Source organism: Melanotaenia boesemani, chromosome 7, assembly GCF_017639745.1.
Source record: "Melanotaenia boesemani isolate fMelBoe1 chromosome 7, fMelBoe1.pri, whole genome shotgun sequence".
Taxonomy (NCBI): Eukaryota; Metazoa; Chordata; class Actinopteri; order Atheriniformes; family Melanotaeniidae; genus Melanotaenia; species Melanotaenia boesemani.
Window position 1 is genome coordinate 27,630,337 of NC_055688.1, and position 26,526 is coordinate 27,656,862.

The 26,526-nt window shown below is 39.7% G+C and overlaps 1 long non-coding RNA gene across 1 annotated transcript; it reads left to right on the top strand.

Annotated features, from left to right (window-relative positions):
- Nucleotides 1-7,510: 7,510 nt before the first annotated feature.
- Nucleotides 7,511-25,313, top strand: LOC121643673. The gene is made up of 3 exons (XR_006011151.1): nt 7,511-7,696; nt 21,136-21,219; nt 24,397-25,313. It is a non-coding gene; the product is annotated as an uncharacterized LOC121643673 (long non-coding RNA).
- Nucleotides 25,314-26,526: the final 1,213 nt, after the last annotated feature.

The following is a 26,526-nucleotide window of genomic DNA, read 5'->3' on the forward strand; positions in this document are numbered from 1 at the left end:
AAGGATTGTCTCTAAGCCTTAAATTTCTATCAAATTTCACAAGTTCATATTAATTGCTCTTGATATTATCGGTTCTATTTCCACAGCCACAACACCAGTTTGATGAAAATAACTTTCTTGAAAGTTTTGCTGAGAACAAACTGCCTGTAACATCTGTCATTGTTAAACGTGTAGTTTTATCCAGATGCTATCTACATAATTAAATGTTGTCTTACTCAGTATGAGTTTTTTAGCAGATGCATTACTAGGCTAACAGAGTGCAATGTTACATTCCTGACTGCACTGCGGTACACCGTGATGAGTGCGTAGAATGAAAGCTGACCCGTGAAGTGTCTGCTACAGCAATAAGCCACTAGCTGCCGGCTGTGAACAAAACAAAGCAGAGACAGTGAGAGAAAGAGCACTGGAGCTGAAACCAGAGATCGAGCCTGGCCCTTCCCAGCTGGCGGCCCACCACCGCTACCTCTGCAACCTCCCTCAAGCCTTCATGTGATCCTCTCTCCAGAAGCCAACCAGTAGAGGAAATGTCAGTCTTCTAGCCAACCAGGAAACCTCCATGACCAAACAAGGAGTTTCCTGTCCTGACACAGCTCTTCCTGTGGGCTATGTAAGGACTTTCCTGCCCTCTCCCTCTGTCTGTGTCTGTCTCTCTCTCCCACTCCTTTGGCAGGCAGCCCTTCAGCAGGCTCTTAGTGCAAGCCTGTTTTTTTTCCTTCCAGTTAGGTGTGTATATGTGTGGGTGTGTGCTTACATTTTACGCTAATCCACGTGCAGTGAAATAATGTAGCATGTTGCAACACAATCAGGAGTTTTAACTTATCTACAGTATATTGTATATAATGCATGAAGTTTGATTTCTCTCCTTGTGTTGTGTGTAGCTTTACAGAAAATCTCTGTGGGGCTATCATGTTGATGGAGCTTACAGTCCTTTTTTTTACACTCAAGTTAATGTGTTACAAGACATCAGATTAGAATAAAGCACATATGCAAATTAAATAAAAACATAATCATCTAAGGGAATGGTTTTTTTTTTTTTTTTTTGAGTTGCTACACACCTCTTGAGGCTAAGCAGAGTTTTTTGAGACAAACCTTTGGAAAGTGTCTTGATAAACTTGGTAGGAAAACAAAGAAACACACCAAAAGTTTTAATAACAATAAATTCACAAATTTCACCAAAGTTTTCTTGGTACCTTTACTGGATTAGAATTAAAAGACTTTTTTCTAGCCTAAACATCAAGACTTTCTCTTCCTTTAAACAAATTGCACACAATTTCATGGCAATAATTTTAATAAAACTGTCTTCTCATAATCAGTTGCCCATGTCATGACCTCACTGTATCATTTCCCACCCCAAATGTAGAGCCATTAACTTATCAACTGAGCAGATTACGTACAAAATCACCTAAATATAATAAGAAATCATGTGATCCTTATATTCTTCTTGACAATGAATAGATTTTAGACCTATTAAAATTTCTTACAGTGGAGGAACAATGAGACAGTTAGCAGTGTCTGGAAGTAAAAGGAGTAAGTTGTGAGGTGGAAGGGTGGGGAAGATAGATAGATAGATCGATAGATAGATAGATAGATAGATAGATAGATAGATAAATAGATAGATAGATAGATAGATAGATAGATAGATAGATAGATAGATAGATAGATAGATAGATAGATAGATAGATAGATAGATAGATAGATAGATGGATAGATGGATAGATGTGTGTGATTATTTGGGAGTCCAGCCACATGTTGGGAAAACATCTGTGTCCTCAATAATTCAAAAATGGTCAGTTAACAAATTACAGTGCAAACAGTAAAAGTGAAATGTAAATTCTGTTAATGGGATCAATCTCCAACATGCAATAGCATGTTGTAAATGACAGATACCAAACAAAAAGAGAAGCCCCTATGCATTTTCAGTCACTGTCACTAACGCTTATGTATGTCAGAAAATTAGTTTTTCACAATTAAATTAAATTAGTAAAACATTTTGACAGTCATGTAAAATTATGACACATTTTGAGTCCAGAAATATAGTCAAGAAATACCTTAAACAACTGCTAAGCACAGATATGGATTCACATGTTTTCATATAGAGAACAAACTTCTCCAGCACTTGTTACAGCTAGAGGACTGTGTACTGGACATGGCTTAAGCAGTCATGACACCCAGGTGTTCATGTTATTAATCATTGGCCAGATCCACTGACTTCTGTCTTCTCTACTAATTCAGAGTTGATGTAACTCCCAAGGTAACCTCAATGGGCATTGCTCAAATAAAGTAAAAAAAAAAATGTTAGAGGAAACAATCTTTTACACCATGCTAGTGATATGACTGCATTACCGAGTTGGTCTGAACTGAAACAACTTGATTAAGCTTTAAATTAAATAATGTACACACATGATACATGGTCCACAGATGATGAAACATACATACTTTCCTGGAGTTTATTCTATTTTATTTTTTTATTTTTCCCCTGTGCAAGAACAAGGCTTACATGTTGCATTTCTGGGTAAAGTGTGTTGCTGACATGGCTGTAAAATTACAGTCCTATTTATTTAATTGCATTTATCTGATTCTCTGCCCAGACATGAGGCTTTGTAAATATCTCATTTATGTGATAGGAGATAACAGGTGGGACTCTGACCTGCAGTGCTATTCAAACCAGTTTTTATTTTGTGTTACAAAGGAGGAAAACAGTATTTGGATAACTCCTCAGCTTGCTACACAACAGGTCACGTGCACAAACATACCATTTTATGTGTGTGTTTGAAAGTGTGCAGTTATAGTCCATCACACTCAAAAAAAAAGAAAAGAGACAAATCTGTGTCTGCTACCATGGCAGTGTGTGACACAGTATTTATCTTGTAGTTTTAGTTAGCCCCAAGTGGTGCATTTAATCTGCACCACTTTTAAGTGCATTCAGACGTGGGAGTGGGAGCACAGGGTTGCCTCGCTGTATCTGTATCTTTCTCAAAGCACAGTGGCATGCTGATGATATATTATCTGATTTATGGAAAAAGGGGGACATGTGAGAGGCTTTGCAGAGCAGGTTGGCAGTGTATATCAACTTCTTTGTTTTGTAGAGAGGAATTGGCACTTTTTTCCTGAAATGTATAAAGATAGATAGATAGATAGATAGATAGATAGATAGATAGATAGATAGATAGATAGATAGATAGATAGATAGATAGATAGATAGATAGATAGATAAAATATTAGCTTAATTAAACAGTGAAAAAATTTTGATTTGACAAATAAAAAGAATAAAATCACATTACAGTAATAAAGGATAGTAACACAATAACACAAGTGTTATAAAATCCAGATAAGTGTGTGAGTGTGAAACAAAGTCTGTCATGACATGGGAAGCAATTTCATTTGGTCTAGATCTGATTGTGTAACACTGTATTGTAATCAGCGTTTTTTGCAGTTAAGTGCTCATATACCTTGAGTAAGTCGTCTTTTAAGGTAAAGACATTGATCACAAGTATGATGCAAAGCCTTGAACTCCTTTTTTGTTGTGCAAAACCTTGTAGATTTCATCAGCATGCAAGAAAACCCCCGCTTTATAGTGTGTTTTAACCAACAAAGGCAATAAATTAAACCCACAAAAAGGAACTCTATAGTCCTTGAAGACACAGAAGTTTATATTCCAAAGTTCTACTGACCCCAAAACATACATGAGCAGGAGTGGAGTCCATCCTCTTAAAATCACAGCTTTGGCACTTCATAAAGGAAATGACAAATTAATTGAATTCCAAAAGGTAAGAGTTCCTTTTGATCGGTGCAAATTGATTTGAACAAAGTAGTAAGTAGTCATTTTGCAAAATGCAGCCGTCTGTAGCATCAAAGCTGCTGGGATTTTGTTCTAAAGGTGTTGTGGTTTGACAGGACGTCGGCTATGCTGTTACAACACCTTGGAAGGCATCATCTTTCTCTCGCGCGTGCACATGCAGAGTAGACACACTTATTGCCAAGATGTACTCACACACCCTGACGCACCCATACAGTAACATGAATTCTCTCATATGGCTGCCTGTCTTGCAGCAATTACATGATGTGCGGTAATTGCCAGTCTCTGAAGCGGGCTCTTCAGACACACTTCAAAGGGAGCGGAGCGCGTCCACGGACGCAATTAACAAGATCAACGGAGCCCAGATGAGCTGGCGGGCCCTGCGCTCCTCTCCCCATTGTTCTCATTTTCACTCTCATTAGCGAGTACGCGGTGGGTGCGGGGGGCGGGGTGGGTTGGACACCTGCGAAAAAGTGGGTACATGGCGCGGAGAGGGAGAGCGACACGGAGGAGCTCACACCAGCGCAGCACAGGGACACTGTGTGTTAATAATGGTTGTCTAAGTTACTGGAGGGAAGGACACAAACAGCCAGCTGTGGGTGTCGAGGCATGTGAGGATGTGGAGGTGTGTGTCCCTTTGTGTGTGCGTTGGAGAGAAAGAGAGTGTGAATGTGACTGATGCACCTGGGAGAGGATATCACCACGGCAACTGGATTGAGGCTGTCAGTGCACAAGAGAGGCTGCAGGTTCTTCTTCTTCTTCTATTATTATTATTATTTTTATCCACGCACACACTCACATGTGGACACGCACTTCTAACATACACATACATAAACACCCCTCTTGTCTCGCCTGGCCCATAAACATCTCTAGTGACACCTAGAGGACACTGGGCAGAAACAGACAGACAGACATGCACAGAGACAGGGAGCAACACCTCTGGATACTGCTGATTTACTCCTGAACATTAATGTTATTTCTAAACCCAAACCAGCAAGGAATTTCATAGATGTCCACATTTCCCTTGTGAAATTTGTCATTGCCCTTGTTTGTGATAACTGGAGTTGATCCTGAGTGCTGGAGACAGTTTATGTGTGCGATGATGCATCACTGTTCATCAAAAACTCAAAAAGATCCCCATCCCTTACTCATTTGTCTTTATGGTCCAACATTCCCTATCCTTTAACCCCCTTAAGATCTGAATATTGCATCTCTGTGGCACCAATTCAATTTCTTCAAGCAATAAAGCAAATGAGTATATATGTGATACACTGCAATGCATTCACCACCACCAAAGGGGAAAGCATTTAACTTCAGTTGTATTCTTTCAAAGTTGGATTTCCTGCTGTCTAGACCACTTTAGTCTTTGTTTTTATTCAAATGCAGCCAGTATGCTTGTAAAAGCCTATTGGTTAGAGCTTTTAAGAGAGCCTTTCATTTGTTTCTCCTTAATGTTTAATGCTACGAGGCACAGCAGTGCATATGACTTAGAAATATGGGGGGGGGGGGGGGGGAATACTCAAGCGTGGCACATGTAGCAGCAGCCGGTCAACTTTTATCATGTAGAGATGCATTAAAATACATTAGCTACTGCTTTTTCTGCTCCACAGTATCTCTTAGGAAAAAAACTAACTAGAAAGATGAAGAGAAGTAATCACACTAACCTAACATTTCTCAGCTATATCCATCTATTTTCTCACAAAGATTCAGTGTGAAAGACTGAGAAAGAAAGGGAAAGAAAGGGAGTGGCAGAACTTAGAAAGTGTGTGATTTTTCACAATAGTATACTGGACCAAGTATTTCATCAATGTTCACTAAGACAGGCAAACAACATTAAAACATCAAACTGTTACTGCTCTATCCAGCCTACCCAGTCTGGATGCTTTTCATGCCAAACCACAAAAGGACAAAGAGGGAGGGGGAACAGGAACCACTGGTCGGCTGCGACACCAGTTTTAAGAAGAATTTACACCAAAAAGAGCCTGGTTTCCTTGTACATGCTATTGTTATTGTCATTTGGCTTTTATAAGCTGGAATGAAAAACTGCTTGTGTGAAAACAAGGTATTAAAACTGTTGGATGTGTTTCTTCTTGGCAGTTGGCCTGTGTACGCTAATAGAGCGAGCTAGCTATACTTGGCTGCCTGTGATTTGTACAACAAGGCAAGTGCTTTAGAACAAATTGTACCATGAGGCAGAGAGTATACAGTTTGCACTTTTATTCTGGCTGCTGAATGAAAGTCTTGGCTGATATACATGCATGGCCGTGCATTTAGATACATTCACACACATGCAGGTGCATGATCACACACACACACCATTATTCACTTTTGGCTGGTACATATACATGACACACAGCACAGTTTGGTAAATGTCTGTTTCTGCAGCTTAGCGAGAAAGAGAACACTGTGTGAATGTGTGTTTACATCTCGTCTCCAATGCTGTGAACTTTATTTCACAGCGGCCAGATGGAGATTTAGCATGTGAACATGCACACCGCAGAGATGAAAATACACATATCAAAAAGGACTAAAAACAGTCTTGCCATTCTAATCAGGACCGACTGACTGTGGCTTTTGCAATGGGGCAAAAATGTCATTCACTTGCAAGCTTTTTGGAGCTGTGCAGTAATTGAGCAGCTGGACCAACCAGTCCACTCAAGGCATAAGAACTTTTGAAACCTGTGCAACCTAAATAAATAATTTTCTCACATTTGTCACAGCTATATTAGAAAAACAAATATGGTTCTTTTAGGCTGCAAAGAAAAAGGAAAAGAAGAAAAACAAAATTCCGTTTAAGTGCTTATATTATGTAATAGATTGTGAAAATAATAAAGCCATAACGGTCCAGACAGATGTAGCCTACAAAAACAAAACTGACCCACATCCCATCTGAAAGTGTATGTATATTTGTGTAAATGTGTGTGCACATGTTATTGTGTTTATATGTTAATGGGAGTAGCCACGACTGCTAACAGGACCAGGAGGCAGACAGACAGAGCGCGCCCTAACTTTTACAAGGACTGTGTAATTATGGTCAACCACACTCCCTAACGCCACCTTTATTTATAGGGCTGCAAACACACTGGGGCTCAGAATGCTTTTCCCTGCGCATTCCAGGGCATTGGGACTTTTTGGAGGGGGATGTAAACAAATAATATTTTAAGTTTGGCATATGATTTTATGTTTGTGTGTGTGTGTTTTTAAATTCAGCAGATTCAGTTTGTGAAATAGAAATGAGAATGTACTTTTCTCAAGCATTTCTAAGATTTCATGGAACGTCAAGGAAAATTCACCAGTTGTGTGACTATAAGGTCCATTGAGCCAGTCTCGCAATGGTTTCTCTCCCAGTTCTCTGACACTGGGGATAACTTTGATCAAAATGGAGAGTAACTCATGCTAACTAATTCAGACAGAGCTCATCAAAGAAACATGACATTGAGGTTTGGTCTGAATCAATAGGGACAGCTGACCCCTGGTCACAAACCTCTAAGGAGAGCAGGCCCATTCGCCCTGTAGCCTTTAGGCGTGCTCCACAGTAGCAGAAGCCAGCCGTCACCTTGGTGATGCAGCAGAGCGGAAGTGAACAGATAGGAATTAACATGAAGAGAAAAGAAGAAACCCTGGAATGGGAACTGGTAGCTTGCTGTTTTTTCATTGGCTCACTGAGGGCAGTTCCAGTTCTTCCAGTTTCTCTTTTGCTTTGAGCTACTTGAGCACATCTGCTGCACAACTGAAGGAAATGTAAAATGTTCAGGATATCCTGTTGCAATGAAACTCCAGGTTGAATGAAAGAGAGCGACGTGGGCTGCAGGAGGGGGGAGCTCAAGAGTAATGCCTGTCCGTGGACACATGACACAGAGTGGTGAAGAGGCTGGGAGGCAGTTAGGAACACATGAGCAGGTACTGTGTGCAGTGTGTCTATGTATGTGTGTGATATTGTGGGGAGTTTAGAGGACTCATATTGAGCGCAGGTGTGCAGTGAGAGACTAAAATGGGGGCGAGGTTATAAGATGTGAACAGGGAAAATTAGGGGCTTTGATGAAACCTAAAGATGTCTGTGATTATAGTGTATGTGTTCATGCCTGCGTGACATACTGTACATGTGTCTGCAGCAACCTCAGGTGTTTTACCTCCATCTATCTACAACTGCAAATCAGAAAAAGTTGAAAAAGTAGGAAAAACTGCATCTAAAAAGAAAAGCTGAGATTCTTAAAGTTGCTATAATTTTTACTTACTGGAGATAGTTTGAATGCAACTGATTTCACATTTTGTTAATATATTTTAGGCCTTTTTTCATAAATAAGTTAGGCTTGGGGTTCATTTACAGTTAGAAATGATGTAAAATTCAAATAGGTGATGTAAACTGGTGACTGGAATAATGACTTGGTACAAAAGCATCATCCATGAAAGGTCTTCAAGAAGGAAAATTGGGCAGAAAATCTCCAGATTATCAATAAATGTGTGAAAAAAATAATTAAATTGGTTGAAATCAGTGTTCCTCAAAGAAAAATGTTTTAGCGGCTATAGGACTTAGCTATTTCACCTGATGCTGACTGATCCACTACAGTCGAGATGCCTGTGGTAGCTTTGGTGGTTGAGATATATGAAGACAAAATGGAAGCGGACATTCTCCCTTGAAAACTTGTTTGTCTTCTACCTATGTGACACTAAAGGTCTTGTTCCTCGGGGCTTTTCTTTTATTTTCCTCTTTTTTGTTCACCAACAGAGCCCTCTTCCTGTGTGGCGCACATAGTAGAATTAGCTTGACTTCTGTTAGTATACTGATATGAAGGTGCTGACACTTGTTATGACCAGTTACAATCAGCTAAGGATTCAGGCAATTTCACGTTTACTGGAAAATATATTTATACATTAATATCTCTTTTTCCTTATCATAGCCAGATTTTCAAAAAAGGTTCTATTTATTTTTCTGCCAAGTAACTTCTGGTATTGGTCAATGTAAAAATAGCTTAGTATGTTTGACATAGTTCTCCTATGATAACCTAATAAATATTGTTTTACTTATTTTCTATGTTAATATTTTGTGTACTCATCAAAAAAGTGGGTGGACCCAGATTGATTAAGCCCACCTACAATGTCACAGCCTTCCGTCGGTGTATAATATCGTTGAACCATTAAATACAAAGCATTTTAGCATATAAAGAACGAGGGCACTAGCTTCAAGCTCAGTCCATTAAGAAACATCATTCATTTATTTAATGTTCTCAAACACTTCTACTGTGAAAAAAAACAAAACAAAAAACAAAAAAAGCCTCATGGAAACTTTGTCCAGAAACTGAATAGACTCGAGGTTAGAGGCATCTGGGATGGAACATCACACAATGAGTATTCTAGATTATGCTTCTAGATTATGTTTTTTATTTAAAATGTGCACTTTCTGAATGAAAAACAACCTCTTGGAGCAGGGCTATCCACTTCGGTCCTACGAGGGCCTCAATCCAGCAGGTTTTCCATGTATTTCTTCTTCAACACACCTGACTCAAATTAATTAGTCATTGTGCAGAACTTGATTGGCTGTTAAATCAATTTGATTTGATGCAGGTGTGTTGAAGCAGGGATACTTGGAAAACCTGCTGGATTGTGGCCCTTGTAGGACCAAAGTGGATAGCCTTGTCTTAGAGTGTTATCAACAAGAATAGCCAAGGTTTGTGATGACAAAGGGGTTGTATCTGTCGCAAGCCATAACAAGACATAAACGAGAACCCAAACACCAGACTAACAGGCTGGACCCGGGCAGATGTCATACTTGAAGACTTTAAAACTAACATGAAACACTGCAAAGACACAAAAACCAAAGAACTTGATTACAAAACAAGCTAGAAACAGAGGTCAGGAGGAAAAAAATGGGGACAAAATCAGAGAAAAAAACCCTCACCAATGTAGAACATTACAGCAAGGCTCTGGTACTGAAGAAAGGACAACTTGGGAGTATTTTATACAGATGGAGATCTATTTATAAACAAGGAGCAGGTGTGACGATCAGTAAATGAAGAACATACACATGGGCAAAACCCTACCAAAAAAGCAGGAAGCAAGGTAATTTACCTAATGATAAGAACCTTATTAAGCTGAGCACAAAAAGTGAAGAAATGTGTGTTTGGTTGATTATTTTATTGCTTTGTTGTTGTTTTCATTGTTGGCTCTTTTGATGCAATTTGTGATTTTATATTTTGCTATTTAAATAAAGTTTTACTTACTTACTTACTTGTTGTAACACAGGGCTCAAATTACACTGGGGGTTTTCGGGGGAGCCTTATTTTCACACATGCACCGTGACTTCACCTGTCACTTGTGCGGACGCTTACAGCACACAACAGACAAACAATGCTGCTGTGCACGTGCGGAAGGAAACGTAACAGATCATCCATGTCGTTTGGAAGATTTTTAGTGCTCCCCCTAAAGTTCAGCTGAATCTCTTTAGTGGAGCTCCTCTGCCTTTCAGGGGAGCCAAGCTCCCCTTAGCTCCCCCGTAATTCGAACCCTGGCTGCACGATGGTATGGTAGTTTGAACAGTTGCCTTTCGGTAGGGAGTTTGCATGTTTTCCGCATTGTATGTGTGGGTTCTCTCCATGTTTTCCAGCTGCTTTTTTCTTCAAATGCAAGGCAAATCCTGTCCGTGTAAGAATGAACTGGAATCTTTTGGCCATGAGGACGTCTGTCACGGTATCTTGAAATTGTGCATTCAGGCCCTGTTTAGGAGAGAAATTGTTTTTAACGATAGATTTAATCCTTTGTACGTCCCTGATGACATCCTATTCAAAAGGTACCAATTTTTATCGTATGGACTGCACTACATTTGTCAACTGATGGGCTGCAAACACTATCAAATAAATTAAGTAAATTTCATTCTTACAACAGACAGTGTGAAGATATAAAGCCTTGTCACTGATACAGTTTTGTACTTGTTGCTGAGCTTTAAAAGAATTTAATAGAAACTATAAAGGAAAGGACAAGCACTGAGGAAGCAATCTACCCGAAACGTCTGTATCATAATGAAGTGAAATAAAGTGATCAGAGTGCTGTCCATTTATATTCTCCAATGATTTAATATTGTATAATCTCACAAATGTTTGCATTAACAGAGTGCAATTTTCTGCCAGCTTTCATTCCTAGCTTATGCTGCATTAACAGTGTTGCTTTTGGCCTGGATGGCGTGTTTGAATTCTTCGTATTTTGGAATTGTCAGAAGGCTGCTTTGCAGGGTTAATTCATGTTTGCAATTGGTAAGACTCTGCAAATACCACTCCTATAATGTAAATGTGCACTGACCAAGATTGGAAAACCCTGAGTTCAGTTAACAAGATGACAACCAGCTTCATAGTGCTGCTTATTATGATTGTCTGGGTAATTCAACTCAGGTAATGGAGAGATATCCCAGGTATGTTAATCCCGCTGTGTAGTACAGGCCTCTGGTCTGATGAGGATGTATTGCACACATAGCATGTGTAGTTGCAAAGTTGCACTGCCCACTACAGGCCTGGCATGCACACTACATTGTTTCCAGTCCTGTTTGTGCTTTCTGTATACACAGAGATCGTTTTAATTCGACCGTTGTTTGAATGCAATTTTGTTTATCTGTGGAAAGGTTGTCATGTAAACAAGACCTAAGCTAAAGATACATGATCCATTTTAATTTACTCTATTCCAAGTCATATCAGACAACTCGACACTTACCAGTCATTCAGTTCCACTACAAAATAGTGGCTCATTGATACCTACATTTGTCAACATTAATGTTGTTCTCATTCTCAATATGTCTTTCTTTTTTTATCCTGATGTTGCATGAACCCCCCCCTATACACACTATTACCAGCCAGTTTTGTCTGGTCTGTCTCCTAAAATGTGCAGTCCCTGTTAAAAAAAAAAAAAAAAAAAAAAAAAAAAATTAAAAAGCAGGCTAGCAAGGATGGCAGTTGATTTTAAAGTATCCTTTAGCATTATTGGAGTTAGTTCCAAGCACCAGTCTTAATTTGTATGGGAAGATGCAAGCATGAATTGAAAGGGAACTATTTCCAACTTTTTGTAAAGACGAAGGACACAGATAAGGCAGAGACCAACAACAGACCCACTGTTAGCCGCCCGATGTCTCCCAACTTGGAGCTGGTGAAAGTCATTGTGGTTAGACACAAGAATCCAGTCTACCGCTGCCATCAGCAGACAGTAAGGCAGAGTTGCTAGACTGAGAAGTCACTGAACATCTTTCATCAAACACCACATACTGTGCCCAAAAACAACTAAACTTTTCATGGACCAATTTGAATTTGCTGCAAATAATTTCACCCAGATTATTAATTTTAAAAAAATGTTTTTTTTGTTGTTGTTGTTGTTTGTTTCTCTAATGTAACCGTCACAGTTATTACAGCATTGTATATGAGTATGTGTGTGTGCTGAGGAGAGGAACACAAAATTTTCTTTTCTTAGTATATGGCTCCCAATAAAGCCTTGCCCAACCCATGAATAAAAGTCTAGCTCTGCCACTGCTCAATACCTGTCTTAAAGTAATTTACATTTAAGTGATGGTAACATTAATGTAGCAAAGAATATAGTGATTTTAGACCAGTGGTTCTCAAACTGAAGAACGGGCCCCCTTAGGGGGCTGCAGCCATAGATATCTACAATAAAGGCTAGATGTCTCAACCGCGCTGTTGGTCAATGGGGTCGAACATCCGCACTGCTGGCCATCTTGCCACAGTCAGCAGGCTCGCTCATAACATTTTTTTAATGGTGCATGCACTTTATAAATAACCATAACTTGCTCAAATTTAAGCGATTTCTTTGGGGGTTTGTTTTTTTTTATTTTTTTTTTATAAATGCCAAAGTGCATACTTATCAATGATATTTATACATAATGATAATGAATAGTCATAGCCAAAGATTCTAGAGCGGAGCTTTAACCATGGGCTTTCAAATGAAAATGAACAGATATGTGCAATGAATGTACACACATACAAGGTAGTTATGTTAAATCAATAGCTAGGCTACTAGAACTCAGCATACAGATTGACAACATGATTATGTGTGTGTGTGTGTGTGTATATATATATATATATATATATATATATATATATATATATATATATATATATATATATATTTGTGTGTGTGTGTGTGTGTGTGTGTGTGTGTGTGTGTGTGTGTGTGTGTGTGTGTGTGTGTGTGAATGTTAATATAAAATAATTTGATTTATTACATGCTGAGTTCAAACATGTAATAAACAAAACAATTTTAATATATTAGTAATATTTATATTGTCATAACACATAATACATTTATAACACATTATTCTCATTATTCAATCCAATGTCTGACTGAAACAGGGGAATTGAATTTAACACTGAAAAGGCCTCTGAGTTACATTATATACAATTAAATTATCCAACTGAAGATTTCACTAAACAAATACACAGGGCATAGCAGAGTGTGAGAGAACTTCAAACAAACACAAACCACACCTCAGTAAGTACAAGCTCTTGGAAAACAAAATTGAAAAGAAAATAAATCAATAAAAATAATAAACAGCCCACAAAACATGGCTTGGCTTAAACCCTTTGAAAAGGACTGTTTTGTTGAACTTCTGGTGCATGTTGTTTCTCTGTAAGCTAAGTGTAGTCATCTTGGCAATGTGGTGCAGCCTAAGTTTAAAACAAGGACACAACTAATGTCAGCAGCATATGGTGGTGAAACCAAACCATTTGCGAATCTGTCAAGAATTCAGCAAAATAAGAGTATTTATGTTTGTGCAGATCACTCACCTTCCTTCAGATACCACAGGTCCCGCAAGAGAGCTAACCTGTGGCAAGATGGCTGCCGGGTGAGGACGTTCGAAACTCCGCCATATAGCACCTAGCCTCATTGTAGATATCTATGGGCGCAGCAACATGATGGGGGGGGGTGTATATATATATATATATATTTACAGTATCTCACAAAAGTGAGTACACCCCTCACATTTCTGCAAATATTTAATTTTATCTTTTCATGGGACGACACTGCAGAAATGACACTTTGACACAATATAAAGTAGTCTGTGTACAGCTCGTTTAGTGGAGTAAATCTACTTTCCCCTCAATATAACTTAGCACACAGCCATTAATGTCTAAACTGCTGGCAACAAAAGTGAATACACCCCTAAGTGAAAATGTCCAAATTGAATCTAATTAGCCATTTACCTCCCCAGTGTCATGTGACTCGTTACAAGGTGTTAATGGGGAGCAGGCATGTTAAATTTGGTCGTATCTCTCTCAGACTTTCTCATACTGGCCACTGGAAGTTCAACATAACAACTGATGGCAAAGAACTCTCTGAAGATCTGAAAAACCATAGTTGCTCTACATAAAGATGGACTAGGCTATAAGAAGATTGCCAGCACTCTGAAACTGAGCTGCAGCACGGTGGCCAAGACCATTCAGAGGTTTAACAGGACAGGCTCCACTCAGAACCGGCCTTGCCATGGTAGACCAAAGACATTGAGTGCACATGCTCAGCGTCATATCCAGAGGTTTTTTTTTGGAAAATAGATGTGTGAGTTCTGCCAGCATTGCTGCTGAGGTTGAAGGGGTGGGGGGGTTAGCCTGTCATTGCTCAGACCATATGTCGCACATTGCATCAAACTGGTCTGCATGGCTGTTGTCCCAGAAGGAAGCCTCTTCTAAACATGATTCACAAGAAAGCCTGCAAACAGTTTGCTAAAGACATGCCGACTAAGGACATGGATTACTGCAACCATGTCCTATGGTCTGATGAGACCAAGATAAACTTATTTGTTTCAGATGATGTCAGGAATGTGTGGTGGCAACAAGATGAGCCGTACAAAGACAAGTGTGTCTTGCCTACAGTCAAGCATGGTGGTGGGAATGTCATTGTCTGGGGCTGCATGAGTGCTGCCGGCACTGGGGAGCTACAGTTCATTGAAGAAACCATGAAACACCTTTATATGAAATTATATTTTTTTTCCCCCTGAAACTACTCCATACCTAACCAAAAGGTAAAAATTTAAGGTAGGAAAGGTTTCAGGTCTCAGGATTTAGTCACATAACCTATGACGTACATACAGTCCTGACAAAAGAACACTATTTTTGTTCTGGAATGAGTGCAAGTTATTATTTGTAGTTGTCTAACAGGTATTACCTGTCTTCAGGTGTGCTTTAGAAAGTCATGACAACTCTTTATTTAAAGCATTGGAGGTTGCAGGTTATACTATTTCACTTTCATATAACTCATTATTAAAGAATGCAGCATGTAATACACACTACATAGTTGTCTGTATGATGTAGGTAGTTAGACTTCAGCCCATGTATTTATCTGGGATTCACTTGTCTGAGAGCATTAAGATGCTTCATCATCAAGCAATCACTTTTTTCCCAAAGGAAGCTTATACTTAGAGGGGAGGGGAAAGGCTGCTGATGGGGTTTCATGAATAAATCACTTAGTATCAAGTTGCTCCTCTCAGGCTAAAGCCTTGATGTTCAAGCTGATGGCACCTCACCTCAGCCAATGAGCTGGATAATTGATGGAACTTGACACAATTTCATGTAACATCAAACTCCCACGATCATGTACTTGCAGTCACAACCTTACAAGTCCAATGAGGACCAATGCTTTCATTTTTGCTCCATTATGAATTTCTCTGTAATGACCCGACTGAGAAGCTGAGCCAGTTGTAACAATTTCTTCACTGGATTTGAGCCTTTCACATATCTGCAACGTAATGATACCTCACAGTGCTAACTTGGCTTTGAGTGGCAAAAGCATAAAGAGCATACGCATAGTTCCTGTTGAAGCCAGATCATTGACAAACAGGGAATCATACGAGTTACAGATAAGCAGAAGAGAAAAAAAAAAGACAAAGAGGGAAGCTTCTCACAATAACAAGCTGAGTGTTGTGAGCCTTTTCTCAGTGGTGGTGTTTACCCTCACTCAGTCCTCCAGGGGTAATTTTGGTAGAGGAAGAGAGACAGAAAGTTAGACAGAACACAGAGAGACCAAAACTAGCAAATAACTGTCAGGAGGCAGCCTGTCTCCCTCAATGTTAGGTGTTTGTGCTGACAAACATACAAAGGCAAGTGCACAGTGGGACACTGATACATCATTGTATGCACAAGCAATCTTTTTTTCACTTTCTTCGTTTCTTTCCAGACACACAAACTCTCAAAAGAGAAGTTTCAATGCACTACATAAGCCTGACGATTTACTTTGTTGTCTTTTGGCAAAGCACAGTTAACAATGCACCTTCGAATTTAAGCATCAGTGACAATATCTCACTTCCATCCATCACTCATTGCTGGCTTGCAGAGGTGGGAACAAATTCACAGCCTCCCCTAGCCTGTTCTTACCCAACAAGAGGATGAGAAAATACCCAGACCTGGGTCAGCCAGCAGGTCAAGACTCTGCCGACAACTTGGTCCTATCTATGTGTGTGCAAGTCAAGGTGACATGTGAGGGGAGGGTGGGCATTTCTCGTTTCCACAGAGAGACACTGAGCCCAGGGTCAATATTGACTGTCAACCATCCGTGAGCTTGGCTGGACACCACTTGACTTTTTAGACTTCAGGTCATTCCAGTTTATCAGTTGGATAAAGTGGGTAAAGTCAGGAGTTTGGGACATGCACACACACTCATACTTGTCTCAGTTTGCCATCTGGAGAAGACAGGCAGGTATGAGAAGGCTCTATGGTGAACTGAGTAGGAGTTGAAGCAGTATGGGCACAGTGACGGATACAGTGACAGAGGGAGGTAGGAAAAGTGAAAAGGAAAAAGAGGTAGCATTGGAGGGGGGTGCAATAAAATGCAAAATGGGCTCAAAATAGTCTTACTGGGGCCTCTTATATTTGTTTTAATTCAACACGCTTTGACTATCTCTGCTGCCCATTTTGTCTTTTGGAGTGCCACTCAACCCTGACCTGGCAAGCCCCTCATCCACCTTTGCTGCAAACACAGACACACATGCAAACAGTATTATCATCCAAATCCCTCCTGAGTTCAATTCTCACACCACAGTGATGACACTTGTGAGATATGGCCCATAACACTCTCCTCTCACTGGCAGAAACACAGAGGGATCAGCTCTGGGCCAATAACAATATTACATGAAAACACTTTTGACACCACCACAAACCAACACCACTCAAGGGGAACTATGCTATGGCTGTACTGGTGTATAACAGCCCAGATTAAGGCTTTGCTTTAAACATGAACAGTGTCTTAGCAGGCCTCAGAATTCAAAATAAAAACGGACACGCTCCCTGGACATCCACCACTCTGATCTGTAGGCTTTTCATAAAACTGTTCAACTCTCAGCCAACAAGTGCAGCACAGACTAAACAAGTGGTTTGCTCATAGCCTCACGGGAAGCGCTGACATTACATGACTGAACGCTAAGAAGGCAATAACGATGATTCAGATGTTTCCAGATTTTACCTTTCAAGAGCATTTTGTAGATGTCCTGAGGGCCAGAAATATCCCTTGTCAAGCCATTTCTGACTGTAGATGGTCTCATGTCTTATTTACTGTCTATGCTCTTAATAAAAGTTGAAAGAGAAACAGAAAAATGTAGAAAAAGAGATGAAGGGAGAGTAAAGGGAAGATAGAGAAAGAGGAGTTCTGATCATCTTGGAGGGAGTGCTTCTTTGTTCTGTTGCATTAATCTGCTTTTTCCCTTCCCTTGCTTGTTCTTTTGATCCACTGTTGGATCATCCCCTTGATGATTCACTAACAGCAAAAGAAATTAAATACATCGGATTGACAACCCCCCCCCCCCCCCCCCACACACACACACACACACACACACACATATCCCTCTTCTCCCTGTCTCTCTTCTCTCTTTGCCACCACTGCTTCCCTCCTCATCTCCTTCCTCCCCTCTCCTCCCTGAGGCCTCCATTTCTTCAATAGATAAGCAGCGGATCTGTTCTTTATCGTTCCACTCTCTATCTCTATCCTTATTCCCTTCTTTCCTCTTTTCTGTTTTTTCTGCTGGGTTGTGTTTAATCCCAGCCTCGCGGTGGATGCATGTCAGAGATGTAATTCTATTGTTTAACATGCTCTTCTGAGCTCCTACCCCACCCCAGACTCAGTCACTCCCATGGCCACATGCATATTCATCAGCTATCAAAAACAAAAGACAGATCACAATGTTTGTCATGTACTGCAACCAGTGCTATTCAGTTCTTTGCTGCTTCTAGCAGATTAGTGCATGTTAAACATATCTCAGACACTCAAATCCCAAGCACTAACTGATAGACATTCAATCAGAGAAAGCGGCCTTTTTTAACAGGCACAAGCTCCTTATGCTACCATCTTCAGCATGAAGATACTAGGAAGTCTGGGGGGAGTGTGCAGCTAAGCAAGTTGAGGACAATAAAACAACAAAAGCACAACACGATTTAAGAGCAAAGCAGGAAAATGGGTTAGTTATACAAAATGACATGTCAGGCCTTTTGACACTGTAGGCCATTCACGAGACAGTCCTGCATAGCCTGAGCCTGAGTGACAGTCAGTCCTCAGGTCCTGCTACAGTTTTTTGGGTGATATCCAGGATGCACCGGCACACAGATCCAGGTTCCAGGCTCCAGGGCCAGACAGATGTAAACATGGCCTGACCACACTCTGAGGCCCAGCGCCAGGCTGTCCTCACCTTGCACATAAACAGCCAAGGAGGCCACACTGTGGGCCAAGGGACAGACAGCACTGGAGTTGGCTGGAGGCAAGGAGGGAAGGGAACGGAGAAACGGGAAGGGTGGGGGTGGAGCAGGGAAGGAAAAGAGGGCAAAAGAGCATAAGGCAATAATTTGATGCTTGTTAGAGAAGCACACACATTTGTGAAAAGACATCTTTGGCATCAAGGTTTGCTTGCCTTAACATTACATACTTTCTATTTCTCTCATTATTTTCAGTTCCTAATTGCAGTTTGTGCCACCAGTGGTATGTGTATTCGGGTGGATCTGCTTAGATATTTTCCTCAACACCCTGTTGTGACAGATGCGCTGGGCTCCTCAGAGTCTGTTTGATTTATGCGTCAGGACAAATATGGGTCAAAATGAAACATCCAACACGGTGGCTTCTTCATGCTTGTTCTTCTTTCTTCTTCTTCATTCTCTTTGCACTTTCTTCTTTTCAAAGCTCAACTCAGTGGGACTGCGTGTCTCTGCCGCACCACAGCCAGGTTGTATGCGTGTGTATATATGTGTGTGTGTGTGCGTAAAGGTTTGCGTGATGAGACGTGACAAGCGCCTTCATCCTCCCCTCAGACACAGCTTTCCACAACGCTCCACCACTCGCTCCGTGTGGCGGGCTTTTCATCTTTCCTCCACCCGTTCTTTCCTCCCTTTTCTTCTTCTTCTACTCCTCTTCTTCCTTCCTTCTGCTCCTCTTCCCTTTGCTCTCACAGGTAGAAAAAAAGGCGAATAGGGGAATGAAAGGGACAAGATTCTAATTAGAGGAGGAGGCTGAGACAAAAGCAGGTGGGTAACGAAGGGAAGCAATGATAACACATGTAAAACACAAATCCTTAATCTTAGAGAGCGTTTGGGGGGATCTCTCATTTTTCTCCCCCTACAGTGAGGCGAGGCAGGGGGGTTGTGTGTCTGGGAACAAGACGGGTTGGGATGTGATTATGAGCACAGAGCTGACAGACAGATAGATTGGCATGTGTGTGTCTGTGGATATGTAAGTGTATCCCCACAGGGCCTTCAGCTCCTTCTGTTCATAGAGACCAACTTAAAAAGCCACAGCTGTGTAAAAACAAGCAGGCAGTTGTACTTTTTGCATTGTTTACTTATTTAGAGACTAGAGCAACAAAGCACCAATTTATTTAAGAAAGTACATCTCAATTCAACACCTGTGAGGAAGTTTTATGCCTAAGTTAAGTTTCTTTGCTTCATTTATTGTAAGGTTGTCAAAGGGAAGAAAAGACAAAACATAAAGCACCGAGTGTATTTTCATTGCTGGCTCTCTGCTTGGCCACAAGGAATGGCTGACTGCCTCTCTCCATCCATCCATATAGTTCTTCTAGCTTTGCATAGGGATTTTGTCTATTTACTTATTTGTCTCACCGCTGAGCTTTTCCGACATGCTGCCGCCCTTCCAGGGTCCTTGGATGATATGATAGAGCTTGGGGACTTTGGTTTCCTTGCCACTGCTGTGAAACTCCATTCAGATGATGAAACTGCAGTTCAGCTACGTCTGCAGCTCACGGTGGGATACTGGTGTCTTTGTGACTCTATGCAAGGCTGAGACAAAATCTCACTGATGAAAGAGCCTGTAAATGTGCCTCTTTAGCCGGGGCCCCCACATCTTCTCACCTAAAAGCTATTGTCACTGTCATCTGTATGAGCTTGTGTGTATGCTGATGCGTATTTAACTATTCACACAAATGGGTTTATAATCTACACACTGATGTCTGAGTAGATTTTTTTTAAAATGCATACACTATTAAAAATATGTAAATGGTGTGCCTTTAAAAGTTAACATTTTAAATTTCCAGAAACCTGGAAATTTGCCACATAAGCCCTTTTTCCACAGGGCTGGTTCCAGTGCTGGTTTGGAGCCAGAGTCTGACTTAGCACCAGTTACTTGGATTTTGACCGTGTAAGCACAGGCTCCTGGCTGGGCCAGAGCTGATTCCGTTGTTTGTGTAAACGGTTGGGGGGTGCAGGGTTACCTGGACAACAAAAAAGCATTGAAACACTAAACCTCCACATTCAAACCAGAGAAGCCATGAATTGTAAAAACAAACACATGTTAATCTGAAGAGGAGATCCAGTGTTTCCTGGCATTGTGGTCATCCACATTTATTCAGCATAAACTGGAAGAGGCCAGTCAGACCAAAGCCTGTTTTTGGACATCTACAGAGAGAGATGCTGCAGCATGCTATGCAAGAACTGTCATACATCTAATAAATTAAATAAGATCAAAAAAGATTTTAGGGAGCTGGAATGTAGGTGCAATGGGTGACAAAAATGTTCCTACCTGTTGGCCATGTAAGTGCACAGTGTTACTGTGGGATTAACAAAAACCAATATTCTTTTTTGTTTTTTAACAGTCAAAACTTTGTAAATTGAGGAAACACTAATGCTTGCTGTGTGCAATCTGTGCTGTGTGTAATCCTCCTCCTTTTTTTGGTATAGCAGACGAAGTAAGAAATGTTAACATCATGAAAGCAGTTATCAACTAAAGGTGGTATGTACTACAATGAAGTGTTGTAGTTATACCAAACATATTGTATAGATACCTTCATTCTTGGTAGTAATTTCCTGTACTTTTGATTTTTATTTTGTATTGACTAGTTTATTTTTATTTATTTATTTTGTGCTTTGAAACAGGTAAACAGAAGCAGGACTCTTATGCAGAACTGCAGGAATACCTGGAGAAGTCAGAGGAGAAACCGCAGGAAGACAAGGAACGAGGTAAGCAGTTTACTGCTGGTTTGCTGCAAAGCCTAAAAAAAAAGTGAGGACAACAGCAGTGCAATGGTTGTACTGAGGGGATGCATGCTGTTCTTAATGAAGAGACTCAAGAAAAAGTTTTTTGTTTTTTTTTTTCAAATAAAACCTTTTTAAATCAAGAAGTGTTTCTCCCCCTATGTATCAATAATGAATAATGTATTCTCGCAACAGCTGCACATTATAACTGATGTGCCTAGTTTTGTAAAACATGCTAATATTTCATTATATCTTTTCATGGGACAACACTACAGAAATTAAACTTTGACATACAGAATATCAAAGTTTAGTTTTCATAGTGTTGTCCCATGAAAAGATATAATGAAAAATTTGAAAAAATGAGAGGGGTGTACTCACTTCTGTGAGATACTGTATATATATACAGTGAGTACACCCCTCGCATATAATATATGTATATATATATATATATATATATATATATATATATATACATGTATATCACATATAATGTTGTTGCACTGCATTTAGTGCTCAATTAAAACCAAACCTAATTACGTATTCAACCCTAACCCAAACTTAAATAAAAGGAAATGCCAGAGTAGAATGCTTTGCATCTTAGCTTCATCTTTATTGATCAAGTTATACAATTTATGATATGCAAAGTTGTGTAAACAAGAAATGATATGCCACATAGATATTGATTCTCAAAGTTAAAATACTCCAATAAAGCTGAACCGATGTCAGTCCCTTCAACATTGGCTGTATTCACCACTGGTAGCCAATTCCCAGATGACAATTGTGAACCATATACACCAGGGGTAGCCAACGTTGGTCCTCGAGGGCACCAATCCGGCAGGTTTTCCAGACTTCCCTGCTCCAGCACACCTGACTCAAATTAAATAGATCCAACAGCCTATAAGGATCTCCACAATGACTCGTTAGTTTAAGTCAGGTGTGTTGGGGCACAGAAATCTGGAAAACCTGCCAGATTGGTGCCCTCGAGGACCAACGTTGGCTACCCCTGATATACACATTCGATAATGTAATCTCCACCTTAACACCTTCCAGTAATTGAATTGAAAAATACTTTATTAATTACAACCTGGGAAACTGCAAAACGTAAAGACATAAATGCCATTCAACATACTGTGGAGTGCACAGACTATATAGGCTATGAACCAGCCCACATAGTTCATTTACCATTTATAAAATGAGACAGCCTGCCTAGCCGACGAGAATTTTCCACAGCAGCAACACAGGACATTGACAGAAAGCCAAATGATAATGTTAATCATATTATTATTGACAATGTTGTAATTATACTAATTTATAATAATTAATTTTAGTATAGTTACTATAATATTATTATATTATATTAATTGACTATTATATTAACATGATAAACGTTTGAATCACTCAAACCAAAAGACACTTTAGACCAGGTTGGTCAAGTCTATCTTACCTTTTTAAATGAATAATGAAAACAAAGAAAGAAAGAAAAAGCTGTGTTAGGCTCTTTTGTTTTCCAGGCGGTCAAAACTCTTTATTAACCCTTTAACAGTCAACAAATATCAAATATTACACAATTTTAATGCCACTGTTTAACAAACTCCTTTTTTAACAGTATTTTGTTTTCTCACATTTTTACTGAAGTGAGGTAAACGGAAAAAATTCTCTTCAGAGCTTTGTTGCTAGCCGACCAAGATTTTTAACTTTAGATAGTTTTGCTCTCTAGTTTTATAACTACTTAGTAAATGCTAACTTTAGCATATTTTACTTGGAAGTTTAGTTAGGACACGCAATTGGTTACGCTGATATTAGACTGTCCTCTGCCACTACTACTAGACTAACTGCTTGCAATGGTCTAGCACAACCATCACTAGAGCCTGTAGTCAGAGGTATTTAGCAATTGCAATTTTTTAATCCAAAGTTAGTTACTGATGTTTAAAGTTTCCCCACATTTGAGCAGATGCTCGAAGTTTGAAGAAAACTGTAGAGCTCTACCACATTTTGATCCTTGTGAGTCAGTTTTGAAAAGCTACATCTTATACTAAATCAAAATTATTAGCTTTATGTGCTTTTTTTAAGTTTTTAAAGAATTTAAATGCATATGTGGGATTTAAACTCCATCTACAAGTGAAATTGGCCAGTTCTAAGAGATATTTCTCTATTCACATATGTAGCCTAGGCAGCTGGTTTTGTTGTTGTCTTTGTTTTGTTTCTGGCTTGCCTTCTGACAACACTTTACAAGGTAGTTCATATATTTATAAATATATACACACACACACACACACACATATATATATATAGATATATATATATATATATACACACACACACACACACACTGTTTTATTGAGACAAAGCAAATTAAAAAATGAAAAGTAATGGAAAAAAGGTTACATTTTAATCATTTCAACTGGGTTAGAAACAATTGTTTGGACATTTATGAAATTATTTCCAAGTGCATGTGACACAAATGACAAGATTAAATTTTTTCTTTTTTTTTCACAAATCATGTCATGAAGTTTGAATCCTGTGAATCACAGAGAGACTGAAAATATCAGCGAGTGATAACCTGGCAAAGCCCATTTCCAGAGTCTTCCCTAAGGTGATGCAAGACTTTAGACAAATGTCTTGTTTGTTCACCACTGAATGGCCATCTTTCAAGGGGTGGCATGCCAGCACAAACGCACACAACCACTTGCACACACACACATATATGCACATGGGAGCAGATCATTTTTCTCCCACATGAAGTAGGTAGCGAGAATATTACAAACCAAAATCATAATGCATTGCCGTTGGCCAGAGCTTGGACGAGGAGACGAGAAGCAGCAATGTAATTGAATTACTTTCTGACAAACAAAGAAATAGATAGATAGATAGATAGATAGATAGATAGATAGATAGATAGATAGATAGATAGATAGATAGATAGATAGATAGATAGATAGATAGATAGATAGATAGATAGATAGATAGATAGATAGATAGATAGATCACAAAAGTGAATTTGGTGTGGGTCTGTGTGTGCATGAGAGTGTGAGAGTGACAGCAAAAAGCCTTATTCCCCATTAATAACAGCCACTAATCCCCTGATGTGATTACCTCTCCCTCTCTCCCCCCTCTACTCTATCCTCTCTCTCTCCATCCTTCCACACTCTTTCCTACATTCAGCAGCGCCAGCCACTTGTCTTCTATGGCAGAGCTCAGCTGGTCCAATCCCCTGAACAGATCCAAGAGTTCCACTGTGTTCAGCTGCCAGGACGATGGAGATCTTCCAATTTGACGCCTCTCCTTACTAGAACTCGCCTCTGGGCAGGTGTCTAAAAAAGTAAAAGTCAGTGGTGTTAGCAGAGAAAAGGCAGCAAATTTAAACAGATTAAGACCCATGCCTCTGTTCAAAGCTCTGACACTTAATGCTGCCTGAATGAGAGGTGACGTGTGATATGAATCGTACAAGATATGGTTTTGGATGTTCAAACGTTTATGGAAATATCTGCAAGCATTAAGGATTATGGGTGTGCAAAGGGAAGCAACAAGCATGTCAGTATAGCTATTTCTGTCCTCAATGACTGGCTGCCAAATGCAATTTTTTTTTCAGCCTTTGATGAACTCGCTACATCACCCTAAAGTCTTGTGTGTTTCTATGGAAACTTAGACTTCCGAGAAGGTTGGAATTTGCCACTTAGCTCAAGATTTGCAAAGTAGTAATCTTGTATGATAAGTCTTTATATTGTTTTCAGTGCACATGTGTAACTGTTAAATAATAATAATAATGATGATAATAATCTTGCAGTAATTCTACAACTACATCATTTAAATCTTTCGCAATCGTACATGGAAGGATTATGAAGCTTTGGTGCATTAGGTAAAACCATGTAAAAGACTCAGGCAGAAGCCGACACAAACCTATTAACCATGCAAATATTAAACATGCAGACATCTTCATCTGTGCAACATCTACATGTTTGTTGGTAGTTCTTTTTAACTTTAATTTTCTTTATTTCACCTTCCATTTTGAACCTTGGAGGACTCTCAGTTTTCCTGCATTGAGTGTCATGCTTTTCTCACACTCTCAAGCAACACTTCCATTTTCTCAAGCAGTGAAAAACAAATTCACGATTGATTATGTAAAAAGAGAGAGAGTGACACCACACATAGAAACAGGAGCACGTCGTAGCAACGGTGAGGTTTTCAGACCAGTTGGGAGAAAAGTGAAAAATATTCTCTGTAAATGTCCACTGGTTCATTCACTGAATATCTATCAGCAGAGTCATCAGAGCTATATATCTTAGAACCTGCATAGCTAACCTATCAGAGCTGATCTTTCTTTCAACTATTTTCAAATGTATTTTTATCATAATTTATATACTTTAAAGTTACAGAGATTTTCTTTCTTTCTTTCTTTCTTTCTCAATCTGAGGTTGCGGATACCATATTTATCCAAACATCCACACACAGCCGGGTTGATAGGCCCCATGAGGTACAGAGCAGTACAACATTGTTGTTAGTTTACTTGATATACCTGGTGATGTCTCCATGGCAACTGTTATGTCTGACCTTCAGACATATGCGCCGCCTTCCATCTGGCTCAAGTTCACTAATCAGATCACATACACACACGCTTAAATGCACCATCAGATTGATTCACATATGAAGTGATCAATATTTCATCTATATTCTCAGCTCAGGTCTGTTATCAGTTATCGTAATTTCTTTGAATTTTATCCAGCTGACACAAAACTTTTGGTTCAGATTTCAGAATAACTACTTCGCCTTGTTTTCATTTCCACTCTGACAGGCATGTTATAGGTCTAACAAGATGAAAAGTTCCCTTTGAGCTGCTGTAGTTTGCGGGGGGCTCAGATAAAGACTTGAATCAATTAGTGGCTCTTTCATCAGCAAATAGGCCATACCTCAACTCCGTCTTTTGTGTTCCACCTCAACTCCATTCCCCTTGTATTTCAGTCCCTTGCAATACTCTCATCTGCTCTGTTCCTCTCAACTTCATAAGGAACTTCTGAAGGGCTAACATCTGGCTGTTTCTTGAGTCCAGGACCATGCATCTGTTCCGGGGCAACAAGGCCTGCAGATCAGCCCCTCCTGTGGAGCAAAGTCTTTGGTGTATGCGGTACCATTCAGAGTCTCCATTTCCTGAATGTTAGTACCTTGATGTGGCCAGAACCACAGTGCATGATTTATTACAGTACTCTGTCCCCACTGCTGGTACTGCTGTTATTATTACCATGCACTCCCTCCTCCATCCTCTATCTCCCACCTGCAGTTTCACACTCAGCGGACACA